At 37.8% G+C, this 27,644-nt stretch overlaps 1 protein-coding gene and 1 pseudogene across 1 annotated transcript in view; one reads left to right on the plus strand and one right to left on the minus strand.

Annotated features, from left to right (window-relative positions):
- FUT10 (fucosyltransferase 10) overlaps nt 1-27,644 on the minus strand; it is a 104,744-nt gene that overhangs the window by 448 nt on the left and 76,652 nt on the right. The window lies entirely within an intron of this gene.
- On the plus strand, nt 17,938-25,660 carry LOC126006156 (RNA-binding protein FUS-like; annotated as a pseudogene).

Raw genomic sequence — 27,644 nt, forward strand, 5'->3', positions numbered from 1 at the left:
TATGAAAATCTGATTTACTCCAAACATTTAAAAAATTATTGAGACCATTGTGAATTACAAGTCTTTCACAGTTGTATTTCAGGCGCATAGTGACAGTGAATTATGGCCATTCCCAACACCGGTGTACACCTCCTTCCACCATAGTTTCCAGCATGCATTCCATACCTCCACCCTTAGTTCCCTGGTCTACTAGTGTACTCTAAACATTTTATTAGCAAACTTCAGTTTTCTCATTTAATTTTTTGAGTTCTCACAAGTGGTGCTCTAACTGGTGTTCTAAGTGGTGTTCAGAGATTCTAGGGACTATTTCCAGCAATTCCCAGTCAACTAACCCAGTGGTTCAATGCAAAACCCAAGGATAGAGTACTTCTTGGGTTATGTGATGCTGGAATTATTTTATTCACCTCTGTGGTGTGCTAAAGGCTGTACCCCACGATGCTCTTGGCACAAGTAGTGGTAGAGGTGGAAGCAGGGTCCACAGTAAGCACAGCATGTCCCTTAATTCCCATAGTCTCTAAATTCCTGAGCTGTCTTTCCAGCCCCACATTTAATTTTTATGACAAACAACATAGACACTATCTCATTTTATAGAGATAGAAACTAAGATTATGAAAAGATATATGAAAAGTTGAAAAGCACTGTATACCTATGTTGAACCTAGATCTTTGCATTGTCCCGTCTTCTCTTCCCTCGTGTTAGTTGTTTGTTGGTTCATTTATTTCATTTCCTTTCCCCCAATATCCCACAGCTTCCACCCTTCTTCATATAAGAAAACATTTTTAAAACATTTAGTACAGTATTTTTTGAAAAATATGTTCTCACTTTTGGGGCATTTAGCTTATAAACTATTATATATCCCATTATGATTGTTACTTTTTCAGTATATGTTGTTTCTAGATTTTTTTTGTTGTTGTTGCCAAGTAAACATCTAATTCTTTGTTGTGAATGTATTCACAGGGACACAACTATTCCCTACACAATGACTCCTCCTGTTAATTAACCTGACATTTGACAAAGGGCCTCTCCATTTTCAAAATGCTTTTGTAAGGGCCTAAGTTGCAGCATGTTTGATCCAAGCTTATGTTAGTTTATTTTCAGTGTCTCCAAACTAGTCTCCTGGCCCACTCTTGATCCTCTACTGGCCATATTTGGCAAGTATTTTCATTGCAATCCAAAGACAATGTCCTTACACAAGCCTAAAAGTCCCTTTAACTCTGCAATAATAATGGAGGAGGAGAGAGGGAGGAGGGAGGAGAGATGTATAGGAGGAGAAGGGAGGATAGCTGGAGAAGATAAGGAAATAAATTGAATACAAATATCTTAATTTATTCCCTTCTGAAAAACTATTAAAATCAAAACTAACTCAAAAACTATTAAAATCAATGTAACAGTATTTTTTAAGAAACTTTATTAAGCTATAAAAACTGGGAGAATGGAAGTGGTTAGAAAAGCAATATGGTGGAAAATGGAAACAAATGGAAAAATAGTAAACCTCTTAATAGAATATTAAAAAAAAAAATCACAACCCAGAATTGTGAGACAGAGGTGGGATGGATTGAGAAGTATTATGTTTTATAATGCAAGACTCTAAAAAAGTTAGGAGGCAACAGATGCTCCTGGAAGTAGAAAGCAGACAATAAGTTAAGAAAAAATATGAGAGGCTATAAAGCAGTTAGGTACTCACTCCTTTCTCTATTCTCAGGTCTGTTCTCTAGTGAAGTAAAATGAGATCTTTGACTTGAAGAAAGAGGCAAGGTTGAAAACAATGGAATCAATTAGCATGTGAGTAGCAGATATTGAGAACTTGTCCTCTCTTCACAATCTATTCATACAATACTAGGAATCACACCTCATAATCCAGAAAGGAAAATGAAAGGTCCTTCTATAAAGAGCACAATATGACCAAGAGGACATAACTCAGAATTCCCTAAAAAAAAAAAAAAACAAACAACAACAAAAAAAAACAAAACACCACGGGAAAGTAAAGGATCCTGATCATGAGCAAAGTCTAGAGTTGATACCATGACAGTATGCTCCAAGGACAGAGAAACCTCATATCTCTTAGGCCAAGTGAATTCCTTTTCGAATGACCCCAATATTTACTGTGCCAGGGCAGGAGGGAAAAAACAAATACAAAAAGCACAAAATCTTGGTTATTTTTTATATAAATATATATATTACCTTTATTTATTATTGTTATTATTATTTTTGATTTATTTATCTATTTTGGTCGATTTTTCTGTTTGGGTGTGATTATTGAAAGTGTTGTCCCCAATTATATTTATTTTTTTTTCTTTCTTCCTTTCTTCTCTTTTGTTATGTGCTATACCATGTTTCTTAATTCAAGACCATGGCGTGATTTTTGTTTGTTTGTTTTAGTTTTTTTTTTTTTTTGCTGGTTTGTTTGTTTTGTCTGTTCTTTGAGGTGCTTATCGATATAGCTGGAGCCCTCAATTCATGGGAGGACTGCCCTGGTTTGTCTCTAAGGAGGCGAGATTGGGGAACAGGTGACTGGGCTGCTAGAGCAGTTCACATGATCTGTGGTGGTTATTCATTGAAAATGTACCTCATTATATCTGCTTTTGCTTTTCTTGGGCAGCCCTGTCAGCCAACCCACCAGCTGTTAAGCAGTTTACAAGTAAATGCAATTCTTTTTTGTTGTGGGGTTTTGGTTTTTTTTTATATTTTATATTACATTTTGTTTAAAGTCCTATGAATGTATATGTGTGATTAAAATGGCTTTTTCTGTTTGAAAAAAATAAATAAATAAAAACCATTACAAAAAAAAAAAACCTAGCCAGATCACCTCACAATGAAGCTTTCAGCCATATGCCCATCGACTGCTTCCAAATAAACCACTCTAATATGAGCATGTTGCCAAGATTACAAAATACCTGAGGAAATTAGCTAGACTGAGAGAATAGAGATTAGGCAAGAAGCAAATTTCATAAAGCATTAAATAAAATTGCCTAACACCCTCTCAAGAGAGAAAATAAAGTTCATGAAAACAAACCAGATACCAGAAAAACAAAATATTTAAAGAGTACACAAAATATTGTATCTTAGAAATAGAAAAATAGGAACCAGAGACATAATACAGTAGGTCGGATGTTTGCCTTGTATGAGGTCAACCCAGGTTTGATCCCTGGTATCGCATATGGATTACCAAGCCTACCAGAGTGATTTCTGAGTACAGAGCCAACGGGCACCCTGACTACTGCCAGATGTGCCCCCACCTCAAAAAAAAAAAAAGAAAGAAAAGGAAGGCATAAGAAAGAAAGAAAGAAAGAAAGAAAGAAAGAAAGAAAGAAAGAAAGAAAGAAGAGAAAGAAAGAAAGAAAGAAAGAAAGAAAGAAAGAAAGAAAGAAAGAAAGAAAGAAAGAAAGAAAGAAAGAAAGAAAGAAAGAAGGAAAGAAAGAAGGAAAGAAAGAAGGAAAGAAAGGAAAGAAAGAAAGAAAGAAAGAAAGAAAGAAAGAAAGAAAGAAAGAAAGAAAGAAAGAAAGAAAGAAAGAAAGAAAGAAAGAAAGAAAGAAAGAAAGAAAGAAAGAAAGAAAGAAAGAAAGAAAGAAAGAAAGAAAGAAAGAAAGAAAGAAAGAAAGAAAGAAAGAAAGAAAGAAAGAAAGAAAGAAAGAAAGAAAGAAAGAAAGAAAGAAAGAAAGAAAGAAAGAAAGAAAGAAAGAAAGAAAGAAAGAAAGAAAGAAAGAAAGAAAGAAAGAAAGAAAGAAAGAAAGAAAGAAAGAAGGAAAGAAAGAAGGAAGGAAGGAAGGAAGGAAGGAAGGAAGGAAGGAAGGATATCAGAAATGAAGCAAACAATAGAAAATATTAAAAGCAAAGTTGTAAAAATATCTCACAAATTAGAAAAACAGGGAAAAAGGGGAAATTTACACTGTCATCCTGACTGGTTCATAATGAACTTAGACATCCAAGAGACAAATATTAATAGGTTTATCATGTCTCAGAAATATAAGGATTAGACTCTTCATCCATCTCAAATAGAAGAGCAGAAAAACCAATTGGTAGATAACACAATTTTGATGCCTGCCTATGGTTAGAGCAACAGGCTTCATTTCCTTTGAACTGCCATAGGTTAGGACGAGAGTGACAGTACAATGGGTAGGACAATTGACTTGCACGCTATTAGCCCAGATTCAATTCCCAGGCATCCCATATGATCCCCCAAGACAGCTAAGAATAATTCTTGAGTACAGAGTAAGGAGCAACCTTTGAGCACTCTTGGATACTCAAACAAGCAAACAAAAAAACTTGCCATAAGAAACAATAAGACATTAATGGTATGTCTAAAGAAAAGGTGATTTTGTATAAGCATAAAACTTTTCTTCAAATATCAGAAAGGACTAGAAGTAGAAAAGTGAACTGGGGGCCGTAGCGATGGTGCAGCGGTTGGGCGTTTGGTTTGCACACAGTTGACCTAGGAGGGTCTGTGGTTTGATCCTCTGTTATCCCATATGGTCCCCCAAACCAGAAGCAATTTCTGTGCGCATAGCCAGGAGTAACCCCTGAGCGTCACATGGTGTGGCCCCTCAAAAAATATCAACAAAATAAAACAAAACGAAAGTAAACTAACCTGTTTGAAAGAGTTAGGGAAGGCAGTCCGAGATGCCAGCCCAATTTTTTTTGACTCTTTTTTCCTTTTTTTCTTATCTCTCATTTTTTCTTTCTCTCCTAATCTATATTGTAGCTAATTATTTATCTTTTCTTAGTTCAGTTATTTTTTAAGTGCTCAGACCCATCCTATGAGGGTCAGGCCTTCAACAACAACTTATGAATAGATCTCTAATGTCTGTCTATAAGTGGGCATGAGTTTATATGCAGTGGACTTCTCTATCTCTGCCCAACCTATAATGTAAATAATCCATGCCTATATTGTATATAGCCCCTCTTACTCATATATTATCCCTCCTCTTCCCTTCAGAACTCCTTCTATTCTCTCATCCCCTGAATCCTGATCTGTTAACCCTCCCTTTTTAACCCTCTTTACCCTCAGTTCTTAACTTATTTAGTATCGAGAACAACCTCCTGCCCCAATAAGCCACAACCCAGCTCCCAAAGCAAAAGAAAACCCTCTCACTTCCACATCTCCTGCCCTGGCAAGAAGCTGCACCCACCACTCCTGCTGCCTCATTCTCTCTTCTCATACCCTCTCCTAAGTATAAACTATCACATGCTACCGGAGTTAGCACCAGAAGGACCCCCAGCTCAAGAACACTATATGATTCCTTACTACTGCAAACCATTTCTCAAAATCAATAAGAACACAGTGTGGAATGAAAAGGTACACTGGATCTCACAGCCCCCCAAGAATATCTCAAAAGACTTAATGGGGATATCTATATTTTCTTTGTATGTTTAATACCGCAATAGTTATACCTCTTAGTGTGTTTATTTCCAAATGTAAAAGTAGTTTCCTCCATCTCTTTTTTATTATTATTTTATTTTTAATTATTTTTGTTTATTGTTATTATTTTTTTAATTTCACTTCTTTTGGTTCTGCTTGGTACTAAATTCTAGAATAAAAAGTCTAGGCTTGGTATATAAGTTCAGGTCAAAAGGGATAAAAGTTCAGGGCACAAAGAATATATGGCCTATCATTCTTACCCCCAAAAGCACCAGCAATATAATATGACACCATTCCTTTTGCAAAGGCATACTAAAAAAGGGGAAATATTATGTATAGTAACAAGCTCTTACCTACTAGGATAAGCACCCATAAACACTAATACAATTATTGGCAAATTTGAAAGAGGACATTAATAATAACACAATAATTGTGGGAGACCTCAACATGGCCCTGTCAACACTTGATAGTTCAACCAGAATGAAATCCAACAAAAATATACTAGCCCTCAAAAGAGAAATGGAAGAAAGAGGCCTAGTAGATATATCTAGGACACTTCATTCCCAGAAACCTGGATGCACATTCTTCTCCAATGTACATTCTGCAGGATAGACCACATGATGGCACATAAAACATAAAACATACCTGTGTCTCAGCATCTCAAGTGGGGAGCAAATCCTTCACGAGAGGAAAAACGGATAACACGAGTGGCCTAATATGAAATATGAAATAATGAAACCACACACAGAGTATGTGGGGTCAATACATCTTCTGGCAAGAGTGCAACAAGTTTAATTTTTTTAAGCAGGGGGATTTACAGCTGTAAAACCAGCCATAGGTATAGAGAAGAATAATTACAATCACAAAGCAAAGTTTAACAGTAAGCATGCTTAAGCTATGGGTGTGAGCTATAAGGATTCTGAGTTACAAAGGAGAAGGTTATAATTCAAGGCAGCTCTCTGCAAGCTTACTTCAAATGCAAAATCAGAGATTATTAGGAAGTAAAAAAAAAAATATCTAAGAACATGGTCTTCCCAGAGCTGGGCTCTATTGTTTTAGAGGTCAAGTAAAGGAAGGAGCCAAATCCCCTTAGGTCTGGTTCCCTTATTCTGAGAAGAGTCAATAGCCTAGGATTCATATTCTGGCTACACCCTTGATTACCAGAAACTGCAACTGCAAGGACATATTTGAAAAAGAGAAAAAAATATTGTCTTTGCTTTTTGGTGCTAATTATCCAGAAAAATGGTTCTTTTAGTAATCTTTGGTGCTGGAATTTCCGAGCCAAATTATTTGATAGTTCATAATTTTGCTTGAGATTTTACAAAGGAGAGATAGCCAAGTTATGACAGAAAATGTAATACCAAGTATGAATTTTTATTTTTGGAAATTTTTTAACTATCCACACAGGGGAAAAGGCATCCACAGCAGGCCTTTTGACAAAAACCATGGGGTTTATTTCAGTTCTCCCCACCAGGAAAATCTGGGGATACATCTTGTGTGCTGAGCTCCCCTAAAAGTTCATGCATGCTGTGGCATCTTTTAGTACTTTTTCCATTGTATGATCATTTGCCTCAAGGTTCTTTTCCAATCTCTTCTGCTGTATGGAGTTCTGCATTTCATCTTCCAGTTCACTGATTCTGTCCTTGGCTGCTGTTACCCTGTTGGTGAGGCTTTCCATTGAGCTTTTCAGTTCAGCTACCATGTTTTTCAGATCTGTTATTTCAGTTTGGAATTTTCTGATTTCTATCTTTGTGTTCTGTTCAGCTAGAGATATGTTTTCTTTGATTTCCATGAGGATCCTCATTATTTCTATTCTAAACTCCTTATCTGAGAGATTAATTAGATGGTTGGTATTTTGGGGTTATCACAAGCTATCATCTTCATTCTCTGTGCATGGTGTTTGCCTGCGAGATATCTCCATTGTCACATTTTTTTTTTGTAGTGTGACTTTTTTTCTGTGTATTATATGGGGTTCAGTAGTTAGAAAGAGCACACAGCTGAGAAGCAAAGAAGAGTGGCCATGCTCTTCTGAAGCCTTTAGAGAAGAGTTTTTGCTGGACCCTTCTCGGCCCTCTCAGGAGAGGTCCAGGATACAAAAGAGTAGAGAAACATTCACAGGCGGCAGTCTCTCAGTTTCTCCCAATAGTAATCACACAGCAGGGGCAGATTCCTTCCACCTGCCTTCACAGACGAAAGATCAGCCTTTCTGCCAGGGCACCACTGATAGTCGGCTTTCACTCATTCTTGTCTTTCTTGTCCTTTTCGGCTTGGACACCTCTAGAAGAGTTTTTGCTGGGTCCTTCTCGGCCCACTCAGGAGAGGTTTAGGAGACAGAAGAATAGAGAAACACGCACACAAAGTGACAAGCCCCCTCAGTCTCTCCCAGTTGGTAATCTCACAGCAGAAGCAGATTCCTCCCGCCTGCCTTCACAGACAAAGGATCTGCCTTTCTTGGGATTGTCTTTCTAATGTCCATTTCTTCTCTATCATTATTGGTATATAAGAAGGCCATTGATTTTTGCATGTTAATTTTGTAGCCTGCCACTTTGCTATATGAATCTATTGCTTCTAGAGGCTTTTTAGTAGAGTCTTGATGGTTTTCTAGATATATTATCATGTCATCTGCAAACAGTGAGAGCTTGACTTCCTTTCCTACCTGGATGTCCTTGATATATTTTTCTTGCCTAATCACTATGGCAAGAACTTCTAGTACTATGTTAAATAGGAGTAGTGAGAGAGGGCAGCTTTGTCTTATACCAGATTTTAGGGGAATGGCTTTTTTTTTTATCTTCATTAAGAATAATATTTGCTATTGGCTTGTGGTAGAAGGCCTTGACTATACTGAGAAAAATTCCTTCCATTCCCATCTTGATTAGAGTTTTCATCAAGAATGGGTGTTGGACCTTATCGAATGCTTTCTCTGCACCTTTTGATATGATTATATGGTTTTTATTTTTGTTGATATGGTGTATTATGTTGATTGATTTAGGTATGTCAAACCATTCTTAGATTCCTGGAATGAATCCTACTTGGTCATGGTGTATGACCTTCTTGATGAGGTATTGGATCCTATTTGCCCCTTTTTTTCTTTATTTTTCTTTTTTTTGTTATTGTTGTTTTTTTTTTTTTTTTTTTTTTTTTTTTTGGTTTTTGGGCCACACCCGTTTGACGCTCAGGGGTTACTCCTGGCTATGTGCTCAGAAATCGCCCCTGGCTTGGGTGGACCATATGGGACGCCGGGGGATCGAACCGAGGTCCTTCCTTGGCTAGCGCTTGCAAGGCAGACACCTTACCTCCAGCGCCACCTACCCGGCCCCTGTTATTGTTGTTTTATTGTTGGTTTTTATTTGTTGCTGTTGTGTATTTTGCCAGTGCTTATTTTTTTTCCTTTTCTTTTCCACTTTCTTTTTTTAAATTGATATATATAGCTTCTAGAAGGGCTCCTCCCAGCCTTCTTTTTTTTTTTTTTTCCTTTTCTTTTTTCCAACAGAACCACAGAACTTTAATCATCTTGTTCTGCCTCATAAAATGAGGGGAGAAAAAGTGGATACCAGGAGCCAACAGTTTAATGAACATTGACTGGAAACAAAAAATTATCAGAAATAAACACCAAACCCAAAGTCAATGACAACATAATCAAGATACTCAATTTACAACAAGCTATACATGGGGGGGTGCTGTTACAGTAGCAGTCCAAGATGAAAAGGGGATAGTATGGGATGCATCCTGAGAATATTGTAGAGGGAGGAGAACAAACAACACTGGTGGCTCAAATTCACTGTTACTATATACCTTAAATATAATGTGAAAGACTTGTAAAAAAAAAAAAAAGAAAGGAATTAGGGAAGGGACCACTACAATGATAGAGAAAAATGGTCACCCTAATAGATGTGGACTAGGTACTGAAAGGAGATAAAGTGACAGGAATGATACCCTATTAGTAACATTATTGAAAACTATAGTGCCAAGAGAGTTGGGGGAAGTGCCTTCCACAGAGCAAGTTGGGGGTGGAGGGGTTGTAATTTACAAACTGATAGAGAAAATGAGACCACTAGTGGAGGTAAATGTATTATAGTGATGAGATTGTGAAGGTGGTCTTGGAACATTGTACTCCTGAAACTCAAATATGAATAATGTTGTAACTTTGTAACTGTGATCCATGATGATTCAAGAAAATTAAAATAAACAATGACTTCTTTGAAAGAGTTTCCAAAGTCTGCCTTCTCTTGGGAACATTCAGGTATCAGGGAGTTTGGCTTACAAGATCCTGAAAATAGAGAGATCATTTTAAAATCAAGGTATATTTAAGTAGAAATTTAGGGGTCTAAATACCAAGACAAAGAGCAAAAGAACAAAATTCAATTCAAACTGGGCTTTCTCCAGCCAGTTATGTTTGGATAGAGGCTATATTTTCACCAAAAGCAGAACAAAATCAAGTAAAAGTGACCTATGCTATTTACCAAAAATAAGGCTTGGCATACCACAGTCACCTTTATTGACTAATCGATACAAATGCAATATTGAATACCACAAAACTAAAGAATCACAACCAGGTAGTTAAAAATGGACTATAGAAAACATTTTGAATTTAATACAAAGAATAATACAACCATCAAGATTAACCAAAGGACGCTGAAGTGAGAGTACAGTGGGTAGGGGGCTTGCCTTGCATGTGGCTGACACAACTTCAATCCCTAGAATCCCATATGGTCTCCCAATCACATAATTCCTGAGTGCAGAACCAGGAGTTTCCCCCTGAGCACCATTGAATGTGGCTCCAAACAACAACAACAAAACTAACAAAAGAAAAAATGGGCTATCTTATCTTAATAAGAAAACCTCCAGCACTGAAACGTTCCATCACAAATTAGTACTGACTAGTTTATGACCCTTGAATTGCCAGTCAGATGGTATGCTGGCCACATAACCAATGACTCAACCAATTCCAACCTTTAATAACCATGAATATGAGAAAAATAGTAATAATATCCTATTTCCTTGCCTGCCCTTTCGAGTCAACCGTGAATAAAGTTCCATTTGGGGATGTCACAGAAAAAAGAATCTTATAAAACAGACTCTTTTAACTTGTGCTCTTTCAGGAATATTTCATAGTGTGACCTAAAAAACTGTTTCTGGTGAAATTGTCTTAGCGCTTTAAAAATAATTAAGTTTCCACACTCCAAATTGCTTTTCAGCTGAGATCCTGAGTAAATAAACTTTTTCTACGGTATGGTTAACAAACATTTTGCTTCTAAAGAAAGCACAGGTCCTAACAATAAGGGGAAAATCATATAATCTGAAAAATCTTAACTTTTCTTCAATTCACAAGAAAAACAAAATCACAAAGCGAAAAAGAAAATTAAATTTCAAGGAATACCAAGCCCTTCCAGGGAGAGATCAGTTTGCTACTTGGCAAGACAGAAAAGAAAGAGGTACCAATCATACAAATAGAAACAAAAAAATCGGTCCAAATTTTAACAAATTCTTAAAGGTGAAATATGTGCCAACATGAAAGTTTAGGATACTTAAAGTGTGGAAACTAACTAACTAACTAACTAACTAAATAAATAAATAAATAAATAAATAAATAAATAAATAGTTCAAGCTCATGATATGCTCTTTTCTGCAGACTTCCATCAGATACCCTGGAGGAATGGAGAGGACAGGGTTAGAAAGGAGCAGTACTCCCTATCTGACATAAAGCAGAAAGAATAATCATTGCTTTGGGAAACATTCAGGAATCCCACATCACCTTTCCCAAATCCTATCCTCACAAAGATAAAAACCCAAGTCAATAGAGAGCAAAAGCAAACCTCAGTTCTGTGATCCCACAAATCATGCCTTGAAGAGGGATAATAGAAACAAATTCTTGGTTGGAGGAGACTGAAACTATTTTAGAATTAAAATCCAAAAAACGATTCCAATGGTGAACTGCTAAGAGGCACAAAACTCTTTCCATCTAAATTCTCCAACGATAGATCAGAATTTTTGTTACCATGTAAAGAAGAGACAAGAAATCTGAGAAAACTACATGCTCCATGTCCAGGCATATAAGCTGCCTAAGCCTAGCAGGACAAAGAAGAAACAACCCTACACTTAGTGTGAGCCTACCACTAAGTATCAAGCAAAAAAGAGTTTGCAGGAAAAGATGGACACTAGAGACAGAGAAAAGCGACAGCATGTAGTTTTACCCTACAGCATAGCATTGCAGGAACTGTAGAAAATATAAGGATTTAGAAAAAAATACAAAGAAAAAAATCTGTGCTTAATTACTGGATATTAGTGGGATCGTTTGAAGGCTATCCAACATGACAGGAAACTGTAGCAATACCAATTTCTGTTTAGACCAACTCAATCATACAGACCAACATCCTGATTAAAAAAAATAGGCATGCCCATTTCTGAACATGAACCTTATTTATGCAGTCTCTGTATATCTGTATATGATAGTTCGTATCCTAAAAATCATGAAACACATCTTAAAAAGTCAAAAAGTAAAGCAATGAATAGAACCAAAATCAGAGATGATTCAGGTACTTCACTATCAGACAGTAAATTCAAAATAACTATTATTAATGTTAAAGCATACAAGTGGGAAAAGGTAGAGCATATGAATATAGAGGGAATTTCATAAAAGATATATAATATAAACTGAGCCCAATGCAAATGCCGAGATTCAAAAGAAAGGATATTAAATTAGGCAGTTTCTTACATTTCAACCAAAACATTCAAGTAGGAAAAAGAATAAAATATCAAATGAAGGAAGTAGGATTTTTACAAGGGAAAAACATGAGGCAACTGGCAATCTACCACTGGTAACTGTTTCCTCACATCTTTAATTTAAAACATAAAAATGAAAAAAAAATTACTACAAACATATCTAATTTTAAGGGAATTGTAATAACCTAAAGACAAAATAGAGGGGCCGGAGAGATAGCATGGAGGTAAGGTGTTTGCCTTTCATGCAGAAGGTCATCGGTTCGAATCCCGGCGTCCCATATGGTCCCCTGTGCCTGCCAGGAGCAATTTCTGAGCATGGAGCCAGGAGTAACCCCTGAGCACTGCCGGGTGTGACCCAAAAACCACACAAAAAAAAAAATAAAAAAATAAATAAAGACAAAATAGAAGTAACCTAAAGATAAAATTTGCTTTGTTTGGGGCCAGAGCAGTGGCGCAAGCAGTAAAGCATCTGTCTTGCACGTGCTAGCCTAAGACGGACCTCAGTTTGATCCCCCGGCTTCTTATTTGGTTCCCCATGCCAGGAGCGATTTCTGAGTGCAGAGCCAGGAGTAACTCTTGAGCATCAATGGGTGTGGCCCAAACACCAAAAAAAAAAAAAAGTTTTTTTTTGGTGTTTGGGCCACACCCGGCGGTGCTCAGGGGTTACTCCTGGCTGTCTACTCAGAAATAGCTCCTGGCAGGCACGGGGGACCATATGGGACACGGGGATTCGAACCAACCACCTTTGGTCCTGGATCGGCTGCTTGCCGGGCAAACACCGCTGTGCTATCTCTCCGGGCCCCGCTTTGTTCATTTTTAACTAAAATAGAAAATTCCTAAATTGTTTTGCTTTTCAAAATCTTGACACACTGAATTCCTTTTTTCCTGTAATTTCTCTCTCTTTTCACTCTATGTGTCTTGTTGATACAACATAGGACTTCACATATAAGAGATGCACTTATTCTTTTCTTTCCCTGATATCAGGAATCAAATACAGTTCTCATACTTACAAGGCATTTGCTTTACCACTGAACTCATCCTCCACCTTGGCATAATTAAAATTTAAGAAGTTTTTGTAAACTAGCATTAACTATATTTTAAATCATAATGCCTCAATAAAAATATTTTTTAAAAAGAACATTTTGACCTAGATATACCTTCTCTTGATCATGACATCTATGATTCAGAATAAGTCATACAGATATCAAATAAATTCAAAGAGAGTTAGCTCTTGGTGCATGGCTGAAGTCTGATTCACAGCAAGGTGACGAAATGAAGAAAGGCAGTAAGTAGACTTGTCTCCTGTATTTCTGACTGAGTAAGTTGTGGGAAATGCAGGTCTTAAGAAAGGACTAAATAATTAGTGGAGCAGTGTATTCATGGGGAGAAGTGGCAGAAAACATTGCAGAATACAGAAATAACTGTAATATAATATTTTCAGGGATAAAAAGCAAAACAAAGCAAAAGTACAGCAGGTAAGGCATTTGTCTTGCACACAGCCAACTTGAGTTCAATCCCTGAGTATCAAATATTGTTCCCCCAGATTACCAGAAGTAATCCCTGAGTATTTCTGCATATAGCCCCACAACAAACAAAACAAAACAAAACAAAAAGATCTCCAGAGTGTCATGGAAGTGACTTGGAGAAGAGAAAGGTTATGACTCATTTGGTTTTGATTTATTTTGTTTTGGGGATCATACCCAGTAGTATTCAGGGTTGACACCTAGCAGAGCTCTGGATACCATATGTTTAGGGTACTGGATTTAGGTGCATCTCTCCATCCCTCAGGAGGCTGTGAACAGAGCTGGAATAAAAAGACCCAAGAGACAAAAAGGCCTCATGATTATAATGGGGACCAGAAACTTGGATATTTATCAGTAATGTTAGTAGACACAAAACGTATGGAAACAAAGAATGGAGAGTAATGTATATTTTCATTTTATTTTTACTTATAAAAAGTAAATGTTTATTTTTATTGTTTATGTATCATGATTACAATAGTGTTATAATGCTTATGGTTTTGATACACAGTTATTTCACCTTCACATTACCAAAGGGCCCAAGACCCTCCACCAATGTCATTGTCACTTTGAGACCATGGCTTCCCTCTTCCCACTACTCCCACTGTTTGGTAATCTCAGTCTTAGTAATTTGCAATAAATTTAAAGTAAATTTATTTAATTTTTAGAATATATTTATTTTTAAAGTATTTTTTAATTTTTATTTTGATCATATTGGCTTACATATCTTTCACAGTAGTATTTTAGGTACATATTAACATTGACTCAGGGAATACCCATCACCAAATTTGTTCTCCCCCCATCCCCATTCCCTTCCTGCAACCATATCCCCCCTCCCATCACCCCCCGAGATGCTAGAATAGGTGGTCTTCTCTTTGTCTAGCTTACTATTAGTGATCATATATCTGTTTGGTCCTAATACCCTCCCTAGTTTCCCCTTCTATTTGAGAAGTGGAGCTTGATAATTTGAGTTACGTGGTTTTGTTGGAAGGAAAGAAAAGCAGTAGAATGGAGTAAAAAATAAGAAAAAATAAAATAAATAAAATAAAATAAATTAAATCAAATAAGCTGAACATGGCGGAGTCCTTCTAGAGGCTTTCAACCTCAGTTTGAGTGAGGACATGAAAAAGGTAATTGAAAAACCACATCAATACAGAAAGAAATATCAAATTAAATATCCAGTGAGCATTACAGCAATAAAGACAAGCACCACTCAATAGTCTCGGTTCTGAAATCAAACCATGCCGGAGTACAAAAAGAGAGAGAAAGTTAAAATAAAATAAAATAAAATTGGAGACATCAACTTCAATATCTACACCAAAATAAAGATCAATCAATCAATAAATAAATTTATATGTGGAAAAATGATTATTTTGTGCTTTTTTATCTTTTTCTCCCTGCATAGGCACAGTAACTATTGGGAATATTATAGAGAAAATTCCTTTGGCCTAGGAGATACAGGGTTTCTTCACCCCTGAGGTATACTGTCATGGGATTAACTATAGACTCCTTGCATGATCATTTACTCTTCCCTCGGTGCTTTTTGGTATATAAAAGACTTCTGCTTTGTCATGGATGGTAAAATCGAACCTCTGTATCTAGAGATCTTGGTGTCTGTACAGCTCAAGGAATGGAGCTTATGATGAAGTCTTTCTTTGTGGTTCTAGCAGTTCTGCTTCTTCAGTGTCGTTTTAATCCATCTACTGTAGTTGGTGGTCTTCGTCATTACATTGCTCCTGGGATGGAGCCTGGGATAGAGTCTTTCTTTATGCTTCTGGAAGACCAATTCAGTTGTGATGGTCTCAGTCAGACCTCTGGATTTGGAGATCTTGTTTGTTGAACAGATCATAGACCAAAAGCTAGGCTAGTGCTTTCTGTTGTTGTTGTTGGTGGTGGTGGTGGTGGTGGTGGTGATGGTCCTGGAATGCATACTGTCCAGTCCTGGTTGTAGCAACCAGTCATCTGTATATAGCGATCTTGGCTTTTGCACAGATCAAAAAGTGACATGTCTTCTGATTTTGTTTAAATTTAAATTTAAATTTAAAGTAATCACCATAAAAAGTATGGAAACAAAGAGGTTTTCCTGCAAATACCCTGGGTCCCTAGTTGAGTTTGCCATGGTTGAGTGCTAGGAGAGCAAATGAACTTGCAACCATAAATGCCAGATATCCAGAAAACAGCCATGGAGCCCATGCTGAGGTTGGGAATGCCTGACATCCCAGGACAGCTCCTTGGCAGCTAGAGTAACACTTGTCTTAGGCTAAGTCCTGTGTTCCCTGGGTGCAGGCAGCTAGAATAAGGGGAATATAGTTGATGGACTTTGTTGGGAGTTAAGTGAGGTACCTCTGCAACTGGGTTGTGTGATACAAAGCAGTTGTTCTCTACACTTGGGCCATGGCTGAAATTTTAAGCATCTAGCAAGTGCCCAATCTTTAACAATATGAAAATGGCTGAAAAGAAAGGAAATCTTTTACTGATGGAACCTCAAGAATTTGAAATTCATTGTCCCACTTCCACCTATCACTATTATGGGATGACTGACCAGTCTAACCTAGTATTCTAGAAAGTGGGGGCTTCTACCCCACCCAGAGGAGTGTGAAATGACATGGGGCGAAGCAGTAGCAGCCTACAAAATAATTGTGGGTACTTCAGGTTTTGCTTAAGAAAGGTAGATCTCCAGAGAGACCCAGAATATTCTTCCTCTGAAAGTGGGGTGGGAGGTAGTAAATCAAATTAGCTTGGTTATCTCTGATCTAAGTACACATATCTCTCTCTCTCTCTCTCTCTCTCTCTCCTCCCCCCTCTCTCTCACTCTGATTTTGGAGCCACACCTGGTGACACTCAGGGGTTACTCCTGGCTATGCGCTCAGAAATCACTCCTGGCTTGGGGGACCATATGAGACGTCAGGGGATCGAACGGCGGTCCATCCTAGGCTTAGTGCACGCAAGGCAGACACCTTACAGCTTGCGCCACTGCTCTGGCCCCTAAATATACAACTCTTAAAACAAGATTTCTTCAACTTGTTTTACTAGAGATTTGCCTCTCCTCTTCCCCCTGGTCCCCCAAGAAACACAACACAGGTGAGTGCTTCCAGAAACACCTGGGACTCATTATGCAGTTGATTTTAAATCAATTTTTGATCACTGTATGTTCAGAAATCTTTTACCGCTGTCAAATTTTTTGCGGCTTCCACATCAGGTATGCAATCCCACACCCACCACTTAGGAAGCTAAGTTCTATATCTCTCTCCTCCCATCTGCATAACTGTGAAATATTTGGGTCTCAACACCTACAGATATGGACTGGACCTTATCAGGGATAAGTGATAACAGCTGAAGAAGCCCTGACCATGGCGCTGAACTAGAGGAGAGGATGAGGTAGATCTCCCTCCTCAATGGAACATTCAGCAGCCCCTTGGGAGACTCGATATTTTCTTCTCATAGCAATCACTCTGATCCCAGTGCCTCAACTTCAACCTTATGTTAGCACTAAGTTCTATTTATTTAAATAGATACAAAAAAGTCAACACATAAAGTGATGTATAGATAAAGCAATATGACATCTGAGAGGGAAAATACAAATTATATTTTGTCATCTAAAATCCTACCTCAATGTTAACCCTAAGCACCAATCTGTAAAGGAGTCAGTTAATCACCAATGCAACTACCATATAATTTTATCTATGTAAGCAATATAAAGAAATAAAATAGACGTGCAGTGAAATGAAATAGAAATAAGCCTCCAGACAATGTCAATTGAATAATGGTTACCTGAAGAAAGGAGGAACAGAAAAGGGCTGTAAGTGTGTTCAAAGAAACCATGAAAATCAGCTCCATCAGTACTGGTCAGTTCCCTTCTGATGACTCAAGGTTATTTTTTTTGGGGGGGGGGGTTTGGGCCACACCCGGTAACGCTCAGGGGTTACTCCTGGCTATGTGCTCAGAAGTTGCTCCTGGCTTGGGGGACCATATGGGACACCGGGGGATCGAACCGCGGTCCGTCCAAGGCTAGCACAGGCAAGGCAGGCACCTTACCTTCAGCGCCACCGCCCGGCCCCTCAAGGTTATTATTAATGTGACAATTTAGCATTATCATTAAAATGACAGAAGACTTCTTCGTGAAGGTATTGATTTATCAGTAAAAAAAATTAATTGGAACAACAACAGCAACATTTGGAAACTGCAAAGTAAACACATAAGTGGGAAATGATTAAGCTAATTTGAGGAAGCTGAGTTCTAAAGAGAAATGGGAATGGAAATAAACAACTATGTCTATACTGCTGAAGTTCCCTGCATAGATGAGAATTCAGCAAGCAAGAATTTCTGGAAGTGAGTGAAAAGATGCGACAAAAACAAAAGTATAAAGTCCCCACCCTGCTGAAGTCATCATGCCTGCTGCACTCATCAGCCACTATTGGCTCTTTGCAAAAGGCTCTTCATCACTACTCCTCTACGGCTCTCCACAGAGACATCAATCTAACCAAAACTCCAGGTATGGGGACGGAGCAACAGCACAGCAGAAGGGTGTTTGCCTTGCATGTGGCCAACCCAGGATCAATTTCCATATGGACTCCCGAGCCTGCCAAGAATGATTTCTGAGTGCAGGCCAGAAGTTTCCCCTGAGTACCACCAAGGGTGGTCTACAATATAAACAACAATAACAAAAAAAAAAAAAAGCTCACATTTAAACAGAACAACCACAAGAAATACAGATATTTGGGCTGACATCATTTTGACTTTTTTTTTTTGGAGTGAGTGCTTTCTCATCCTTCCAGAAGCCCTGGCAGCCTAAATCACACTTCACAAAAGCCATAGTATCAGTATTAGTACTTGGAATTCCTGGACCTCAAGGCCACAAAAAAACTCCACTTTAGTTTAATACTATAATTCCCATAGGAAGATACCAATTTAGACACTAATGTGTATCTGAAATTACCTAATGTTCAGAAAGCAAAAGAGTAACAGAATGGTCAACTAGCAACAAGCACTTAATAAACCTTCTAACAATGACTTATTGAGCTCATTGGGAGATATTATAATTTTCACAAATTTTCTTGTTGCTATACCCTTTATTTTTTTCTTTCTTCTTTTTTCTTTTTCTTCTTTATTAATAATTTTGCTCCCACTTACCTGGAAACAAATGTATTATGATCAAATATGTCAACTATGTGATACATGGTCTATAAGTAAAGTAAATTTTATTTTTAAAAAATAGAAGTTTATCTAGCTATTTGCATTAGAAAAGACTGAATTGTTACTTTGCACAAAGAAACTGATGTTCTCCTTCATCTCCAGAAAAATCTTAAGTATGCTTCCCTAAAAAAGTTAAATGGTAGGTCTCTGAACTAGAGTAGATTCAGTACCTGCAGGCCTTCCCGCTCTGAGATTTAAGTATTAAAGTCAATGGAAAACACTGATCAAAACACACATGGAAATGAGTAGCTGGAGAGGGAGAGTGAATTGCGCCCAGTGGTGCAAATATTTAATTAAAGGGATACCAGAGTCAATGAATAAATTTTGCACTCTTATTTTCTAAAGAAACTGTCCTGAAATGCAGTACAAGCTTCTGGAAGTGTAATCCTGACAATGAACCAGACAATGTTCTACTCAGAAACACTTGTCAGTAGTATCTTCCTAGGTTTTCCTTTCACTGCTTCACCCAACTATTTCTCACTCTTCTCAAGCATTGCACTTCAAATAAAATACAAATGCCTCTGCTTCTGTTTCTGTTTCTGTGACATTAAGGTTAAGGTAACTGGTACCAGAAGTAGCCCTAGAAAGTATTACTCACCTGATGACAACAAATACAACTTTGCATTTGTAAAATATGAGGAATATGCTTAGCATATGAATGAGAAAGGAGAGTCCCTGTGTAAAGAAGACAGACCTGAATAACAAAAGAAGGACCTGTAAGAACTGGGGAAGCATGAGTAGAATTTTATCTTGAGAGGGTTGAATTAGTTGGTAGGATTATAAAACTAAACAGTACTTTTTGAATCTGCAAAGAATTACTCTGGAGATGGAATTCAATGTTTCGGCAAGAACATCTAAAGCAAGTCCTCATAGTTTATTAAATTACCTCATAAAATGTAGAATCATGGCAGCCCATGAGGTAAAGATGCCACAGCTGCCCTGGCAGGATGAGGAAGGAGGCCAGAAGGTTCAAGGGTTAAGAAAGTTAAAAGGGATTTATTTAATATTAAGACTGAGAACCAACCATCTGATTATGTTCCATCAGAGAACCAAGAAGACACTTTTTTCATCATGCAAATATGAAAACTGCAATACTGGCATTTTTTTCCCCAAAGGTTTAATAAGCAGTATCATCTTAGGTTGAACTCTGAAAGGAAGCCTGTGAATCTAGGGACCCTACAAGAACAGGAATTTGGAAATGGGTAAAAGGCACATAAGAGTGAACTATTATGGCAAGGACAAAGGAACTATGGGTAACTGCCAGAACAGCATGAACTCAAACCAGGAAGATCAGGACATCTTTCAAAGTGAGATGAAACAGGCAGAGTAATTAGATTGTTAACTCAAATGATATAATCAGCATGGAGAGGGAAAGGAAGTTTACATAAAGTGAAAATTCATGTCAGTTGCTATAGTGGAAATTCAAGTTTCTCATCTGTTTCAAAGACTAAATTCCCCCAGTCAAGGAACCATACCAAACAAATCATAGGCAGAGTGAAAAAAATAAATAAATAAAATGATAAATGAGGAAGATGCATACCCATCACTATTATGCTCCAGCTAGAGTCCTGGAGTCTAAAAATTGTTTTACTAACTTTTGGGGCTGAATTTATTTAGAGATCTATGCTGGCCAAGAATTTCAAAGAATTCTGTGACTAACTGCATTTACGCTTCCTCTCATGGATGAAAGGTGATGCCATCCTTTTCATAATTATTACAAGCTGTTGTATGAGAATTGAAGATAATGGAAAGACAAAGACATCTTCATGGTATAAAGGACAGTTGCATTAGACATTTTTTACATATAATTTCAGATCCTCTCATATAAATTGCACCCTGTTCTTGCTCTTGATTGGTTTGTCAGACCTCAGAGATACATACCTGACAGAATAACACGTCTGGCCTGAATCAGTAACTCTAATTTTCAGAATTAACAATTCCCTAATGACGTTGTTCTGTGACCAACAGGAAGTGGACATATATATCCTAGAAATGTAAGAGAATTAATACCTCTCATGAGACAAATTAATGACCAATAAAAGGCTAGAAATAGTGGATAAATTCTCATTTTTTTCCTATGGAGAAAGCTATTAAGAAGGGTGATGTAGCTACAGGAAAGTTGCAATCCCACTGATAAAGCCATCTGTTGCTACAATAGTGGCTAGCACAGGATTATCTAGGGGTTCACACTCCTTCTTCTCTTTCTCTCTTCTTGTTTCTCACTATGGTTCACAAATATTATAATCCCCAATAAAATTATAGTATTTAAGTCTTCTACACAGGCTATCTTGTGGAGGGGTATATATAAATGTACTGTTTCAAGTACAGAGAAATTATATTCAGCTTTAAATATAGAATACTGATAGACACAGCTCTCTTCCCTTCAGCAACCAAGTCACAATATCAGGTACTTTTCAGGCAAGTGATTAGAACAAAATAATAAATGTCACTTTAACAAGCACACAATACACACACATTTATATACATAGTATAACAGTTAAGCTATAAAACATGTGACACAAATATTGACAGAGCTAAATGAATAGATAAAAAATTATACTTGGAGATTTCAACACACCTATAGTGAATAAAAGAAGTGAATAGAAAGTAGGATATTAAAGACTTGAGCAACACTATCAACCAACTTAGCCAAACTATCACTTCTCAAACTTTATTAAGATAAACCATATTCTTTCTGTGACATAAATCAAGCTTCAACACATTTTAAATAATTCAATTAATAATTAAAGATTCTAATGATACAGTGAGAAAAAGTCAATCTCAGAAAGTTATCTGAAAATTATCCAAAATATGAAATCTAAAAAATCACACAAATAAATAACTCAGGTCAATAAAGAAATGGCAATAGCAATCTAAATTATTTTGAACAAAATTAATATTAATGCACACATCTAAATGTGAGATACAGCTAAGAAGATGATCAGATGCAAATGTGTACTATTCAATCTACACAATAGAAAAGTATAAAAGCTTAAAATCAATAAGCCAAGGGTCATCTAAAGGGGTACAGCAATAGAATGTTGGCCTTTAACAAAACTAACCTGACTTTGATCCCTGGAATCCCATATAATCCTTCAATACCATATAATCCCCACATAATCCTTTGCCAGGAGTGATCCCTAAGAACAGAGCCAGGAGTAAGCCCTGAACACTTCCAGTTATGGTAAGAAAAGAAAAAAAAAAAAAGTAAAAAAGAGTCACTTTTAAAAAACCTGGGATATAGGGGGAAAATTAACCCCAAGTTATGATTAAATAAAAAATAGAAGCAGAAATCAGTAAAATTTAATACAGAGAAATAGGGGAAATTTACTGAAACCAAAATCTATGTAAATAGGTCAATAAAATGGTAAGAAGTTATTCAAATTTATACTTAAAGACTAGGGACAGTTTTCAAAAGCCTGGAATATTTGCCTTGCATATGTGAGTACAAAGTTAAGTCTAATGTGGTGCTAAGGAATACCAGATGGTTCCTGAGAACTGGTGGGTATGACCCTGAGAGTCCCTAAGCACCACTAGTTTTGAACACCATTACAAAACCAGGCCCTAGCATTGCCAGACCTATACCACTAAGCCACCAAAGACAGAAGACCGTGGCTCTGCCCCCACACACATGAAAGATGTAATGAAAAAGAAATAAATCATTATCAGAAATGACAGAGGCCACATCCAGTTACCATAAACATTAAAAAGATAAAGGAATATAAATAACAATGGTATACCAACTTGACAACTTAATCAAGTGAAAAGATATTCCTTGAATAATCCAATACATCAAAGCTCAAAAGGAAATAGCTCTATGCCCATTATATCAATTTATTTTGTACTTAAAATTATTCCCACAAATAAAAATTAAAGTACTGATGATTTCACTGCTAAATTCAACCAAAATAAGCTTTTATTTTAGGAGCCTGAGAGATAGCACAGTGGAAGGGTGTTTGCTTTGCATACAGTTGACCCAGGAAAAAGATGCCCTATGTCCCATATGGTCCCCCACACCAGGAGTGATTTCTGAGTGCATAGCCATGAGTAAATTCTGAGTGTTATCAGATATGGCCCAAAAACAAAACAAAACAAAGAGCTTTTATTTTAGTGCTCAGAACTTACTCATGATTCTGTGCTCAGGAATCATTCCCAGTATCTCATCTAGTCCAAAGAGCCTGCCAGGAGCGATTTCTGAGCACAGAACAAGAAGTAACCTCTGAGTGCTGCTGGGTATGACCCAAAACAAAAACAAAAGAAACAAAAAATCAGGGGCTGGAGAGATATCACAGACATTTGCCTTACATGCAGCCAACCAGGAATGGCTTGGGTTCAATTCCTGGCATTCCATATGATCTCCCGAGCCTGCCAGGAGTGATTTCTGAGTGCAAAGCCTGTAGTAAACCCTGAGCACTGCCGGGGTTGGCCCCCAAACAAAAACAATCAAATACCTAGAAATCAACTTAATCAAAGAGGTAAGACAGATACCATGAAAATTTCAGCACATTTAAGAAATTGAAGAACCCATAAAATGGGAAAAACACCCCATTCTCATGGATTGGAAGAATCAATATTACCAAAATTACCCTAAATGACAATATAGATTGAGTGCAATTCCTATCCAAATTCGTACAACATTTTTTAAGGAATTAGGGCAGAGAATTACAAAGTTTGTGTAGAATCATAAAAGACCCCATGTAGACAAAACCATACTGAATAGGGAGAATGCTCTAAGACTTCAAAAGAACCTTCACCAATATGATACCACCAGCAAAAGTTACAGAATCAAAACTGAAGAAATGGGACTACATAAAATCAGAAAGTTTCTATATAGCAAAAAGAAACACAGGCTAAAACTAAAAGGTAGCTAATTAACTAAGTAGGAAAAAATATCTGCACTCAATACATCAGATCAGGTTGATACCCACGATATGCAAAGTACTCACAAAGAATAATTCCCCAAAATCTAAAAATCCCATCAAAAACTGAGAAGAGGAAATGAATAAGACACTTCCCTGGGAAGAGAGGTGGCCAATTAGGCACATTGAAAAAATGCTCATCATAACTTATCATTAGGGAAATTCAAATCAGGACAATAAAAAGATATAATCTTAACACCAGTGAGAATGACACAAATAAAAAATAATGGAATAATTCATGTTGGAGCGGACACAATGAAAAGAAATTTTTGTCTATGGTTAATGGAATGTTGTCCAAGTCAACCCCTGTGGAAAACAGTATAGAGTGTTCTCAGTAAACTCAGAATTCAGTTTGACCCAGCAATCCCACTTTTAAGTATATATCCCCCAAATAGAAAGCTGTTTATTACAAAGGATATGTGCACACTGCTATTCATTGCAGCTTTCAATACAATAGCTAAGAGCTGAATCACCTAGAAGTCCAACAACAGATGAATGGATCATGAATATGTGGTACATATATTATGGAATACTATATAGCCATAGGAATGATGCAATCATGTAATTCGCTGCAACATGGATGAAACTAGGAGATATTATGTTAAATGAAGTAATCCAGATGAAGGATAAATACAGGATATCAGTTGGTGGTCGCTTCAGGCGATGGCCAGAGCAGCTACAGCTCTTCTTATGAACAGGCCCAGAACACAGGCTATAGCACTCAGTCTGCACCCCAGAGATACTGCTCAGCTGGTGGCTATGGCAGCAGTCAGAGTTCTCAATCCTTGTATGGACAGCAGTCCTCCATCCCATTATGGCCAGCAGCTAGCTCCAAGCAGTATCTTGGGGAGTTACACAGCAGTTCTCAAAGCAGCAGCTATGGATATCCCCAGAGTTCAGGCTATGGTGAAACAGCTTTAAGGTTATGGACAGCAGAATTAGTACTGGAGGTGGTGGTGGAGGTGACTATTGCCAATACCAATCCTCTATGAGTGATAGAGGTGGTGATTGTGGCAATCAAGTGGTGGTAATGGTAGCTAAAGAGGATACCAGCAGGATCATGGGGGCCATGGCTGGGGAGGTACATGACCCAGAGGGCATGGAGGTGTCCATGGATCCAGAGGTGGTATGGCGGAAGTTACCAAAGTGGCTTCAATAAATTTGGTGGACCTCAGGACCAAGGATCACATCATGACTCTGACCAAGATAATTCAGATAGACCCATCTTTGTGCAAGACCTAGGTGAGAATGTTACAACTGAGTCTGTTGCTAATTACATCAAGCAGATTGGTATTACTAAAGACAAATAAGAAAATTGGACAGTCCATAATTAATTTATATACACAACAAGGAAACAAGCGAGCAGAAGAGAAAAATGACAATATTGTTTGATGACCCACCTTCTGCTAAAGCAGCCATTGATTGATTTGATGGTAAAGAGTTTTCTGGGAATCCTATCAAGATCTCTTTTGCTACTCACCAAGCAAACTTCATTAGAGGTGGTGGCAATGGTCATGAAGAATGAGGGCAATGATGATCCATAGGTCAGGGAGGATATGGAGGTTGTGGCAGTGGCAGTGGCAGTGGAGGACAGAGACAATTCACCAGTGGAGGTGGTGGTGGTGATGGAAGACAGCAGTGAGCTGGGGACTGGAAGTGTCCTAACCTGACATGCAAGATTATGAGCTTTTCTTGTATAAATGAGTGCAACCAGTAGTAGTCCCCTAAACCAGATGACCCAAGAGAGGAACCAGGAGGCTCTCATATAGGGGGTAACTATGGAGACAATCGTCGTGGTAGAGGAAGCTGTGATCGAGGTGACTACCAACGCTGTGGAGGGGACCGTAAGGGCTTCTGAGGAGTCTGGGGTAGTGAACAGAAGTGTTTTTTGCCCTGGCAAGATGGACTCCAGGGATGGGCACAGACAGGATTGCAGAAAGAGGCTGTATTAGCCTGGCTTTTGATGTTCTAGAGCAGCTTTTCTTCCTGTACCTAGTGTTAACTTTCATTTATTTTGAAACCTTCAAATTAGTGGTCACCCACTTGTTGTGTGTGTGTGTGTGTGTTTGTGTGTGTGAGAGACTATGTAATTGTAAGCATACTTCTGGTTCTCATTAAAAAACATTGTTTTAGTTTAAAAACATGGAATTTAGAATTACTGCATGAAGGAATGCAATGATTTAGAAGGGGGTTGCCTAGAATACTCTTGTCCTCAGAGTATAGAAAGAAGAAAAGAGTGGAGGGGGAGACAGATGTAAAGTAATAGGGGACAGGAGTCAAGGGGATTCAGGTACATTGGTTGTGTTAAGGAAAGACAGAACTAAATATCCAAACCATGGAGTCAACAACAATAAAATCATGAGACCCAAACTTTAATAATTAATCTTAAAAAGGTGTCTGTTATAATTGCAGGTGGGGGTGGGATGATGGGGGTAATGAAATGAATTCTAGAAACATTGGTGGAGATAGGTTGTCACTCACAGTGGGATTAGTTCTGAAACATAATATGTCTAAAATTCAACTATTAATAACTTTACAAATCACATTTTAAATAAGACATTTTTAAAAGAACAATCTTTCAACAAATGGTACTGCTACAATGGGATATTCAAATAAATAAACCATAGCCATTATATCATATTAGTAACAAAATAACTCAGGCAATATCACAGAAGAAATGAGGCCGGAGCAATAGCAAAGTAATAGGGCACTTGCTTGTCCACAGCTGACCTGGGACAGATCTAAGTTTGATCCTCTGCATCCCATATAGTCCCCCAAGTCTGCCAGGAGTGATTTTTGAGCATAGAGCCAGGAGAAACCGTAGTCCCGCTGGGTGTGACCCCAAATAAAAGCAAAACAAAAATAAATGAAGTTAAAATTATGAAACATCTAGAAAAAATGTAAATCTTAGTGACCTTGGTTTAGGCAAAGATTTCTTTTTCATAATTTTCATTACAAGTCTTTCACAGATGTATTTAGGGTATATAGTGACAGTAAGTTAGGTCAATTCCCACCACCAATGTTGATCTCCCTCGGCCATTGTTCCCAGCATTCATCCCATTCCTCCACCCTTAGCTTCTTGGACTGTAGTGTAACAGGTCCCTTTTGTTTATAGCTCGTTGTAGTTTGAGACTCTTGATTCTATTGTCATTGACTTTGGGTTGGGTATTTAGGTCTGATCATTTTTTATTTCCACTCAATGCTCATGAGACCACTTTGCTCCTGGTACCATCCATTTCTTTCCTCTCAATTTGTAGGAAGACATAGCCTGTCTTGAATACAGGCAAGGGGTGGGGGAGGAGGGAGAAGGAGACATTGGTGGTGGGCATGTTGCATTGCTGAGGAAAGATGTTCTTTTTATATAACCGAAACCCAACCACAAATATGTTTGTAATGATGCTTTAAAAAATGAAAAAGAATGGAGTGGGGGTGGGGAGCAGGCTGACAAACTTGCGGCTTCCAGCACAATTAAGCAACTAACTTCCTCTCTGGGACCTTAAGCTTTGGCCAGCATGGGAAATAGTATAGCTCCAGGCTGAAGGCCCTTATGCCAAGCTTAGGGGGGACTATGGGGCTTGCCCTCCGCACCAACAGCCTTCTCTCTCCTTCCTCCTGGAACTCCCGAGCTATCCCTGAGCCAGGTGGGTGCCGGGGAGCAATTTAAAGGGAACCCCAGTTTTTCCCCATCCCCCACCCACACAAGTAGTACTGTCTTGGGGAAGTCGCTGGCAATTTTCCTTCCCACTAGTGTCCATTCTCAAACGCTAGTGCCCCCGCGTATAGATAGTTTAATAAGATATCATAGTGTTTCATCTATGCTTACAATATACAGAATGTCTATGTTGTATACTTTCCTTCCCCCATTGGCTCATCACCTTACAGGCTCATTTCTAGTCCTTTACTCTCAGCCCCACTGCCTATTACCTCACATTTAAC

This window comes from Suncus etruscus, chromosome 4 (assembly GCF_024139225.1).
Source record: "Suncus etruscus isolate mSunEtr1 chromosome 4, mSunEtr1.pri.cur, whole genome shotgun sequence".
Lineage (NCBI taxonomy): Eukaryota > Metazoa > Chordata > Mammalia > Eulipotyphla > Soricidae > Suncus > Suncus etruscus.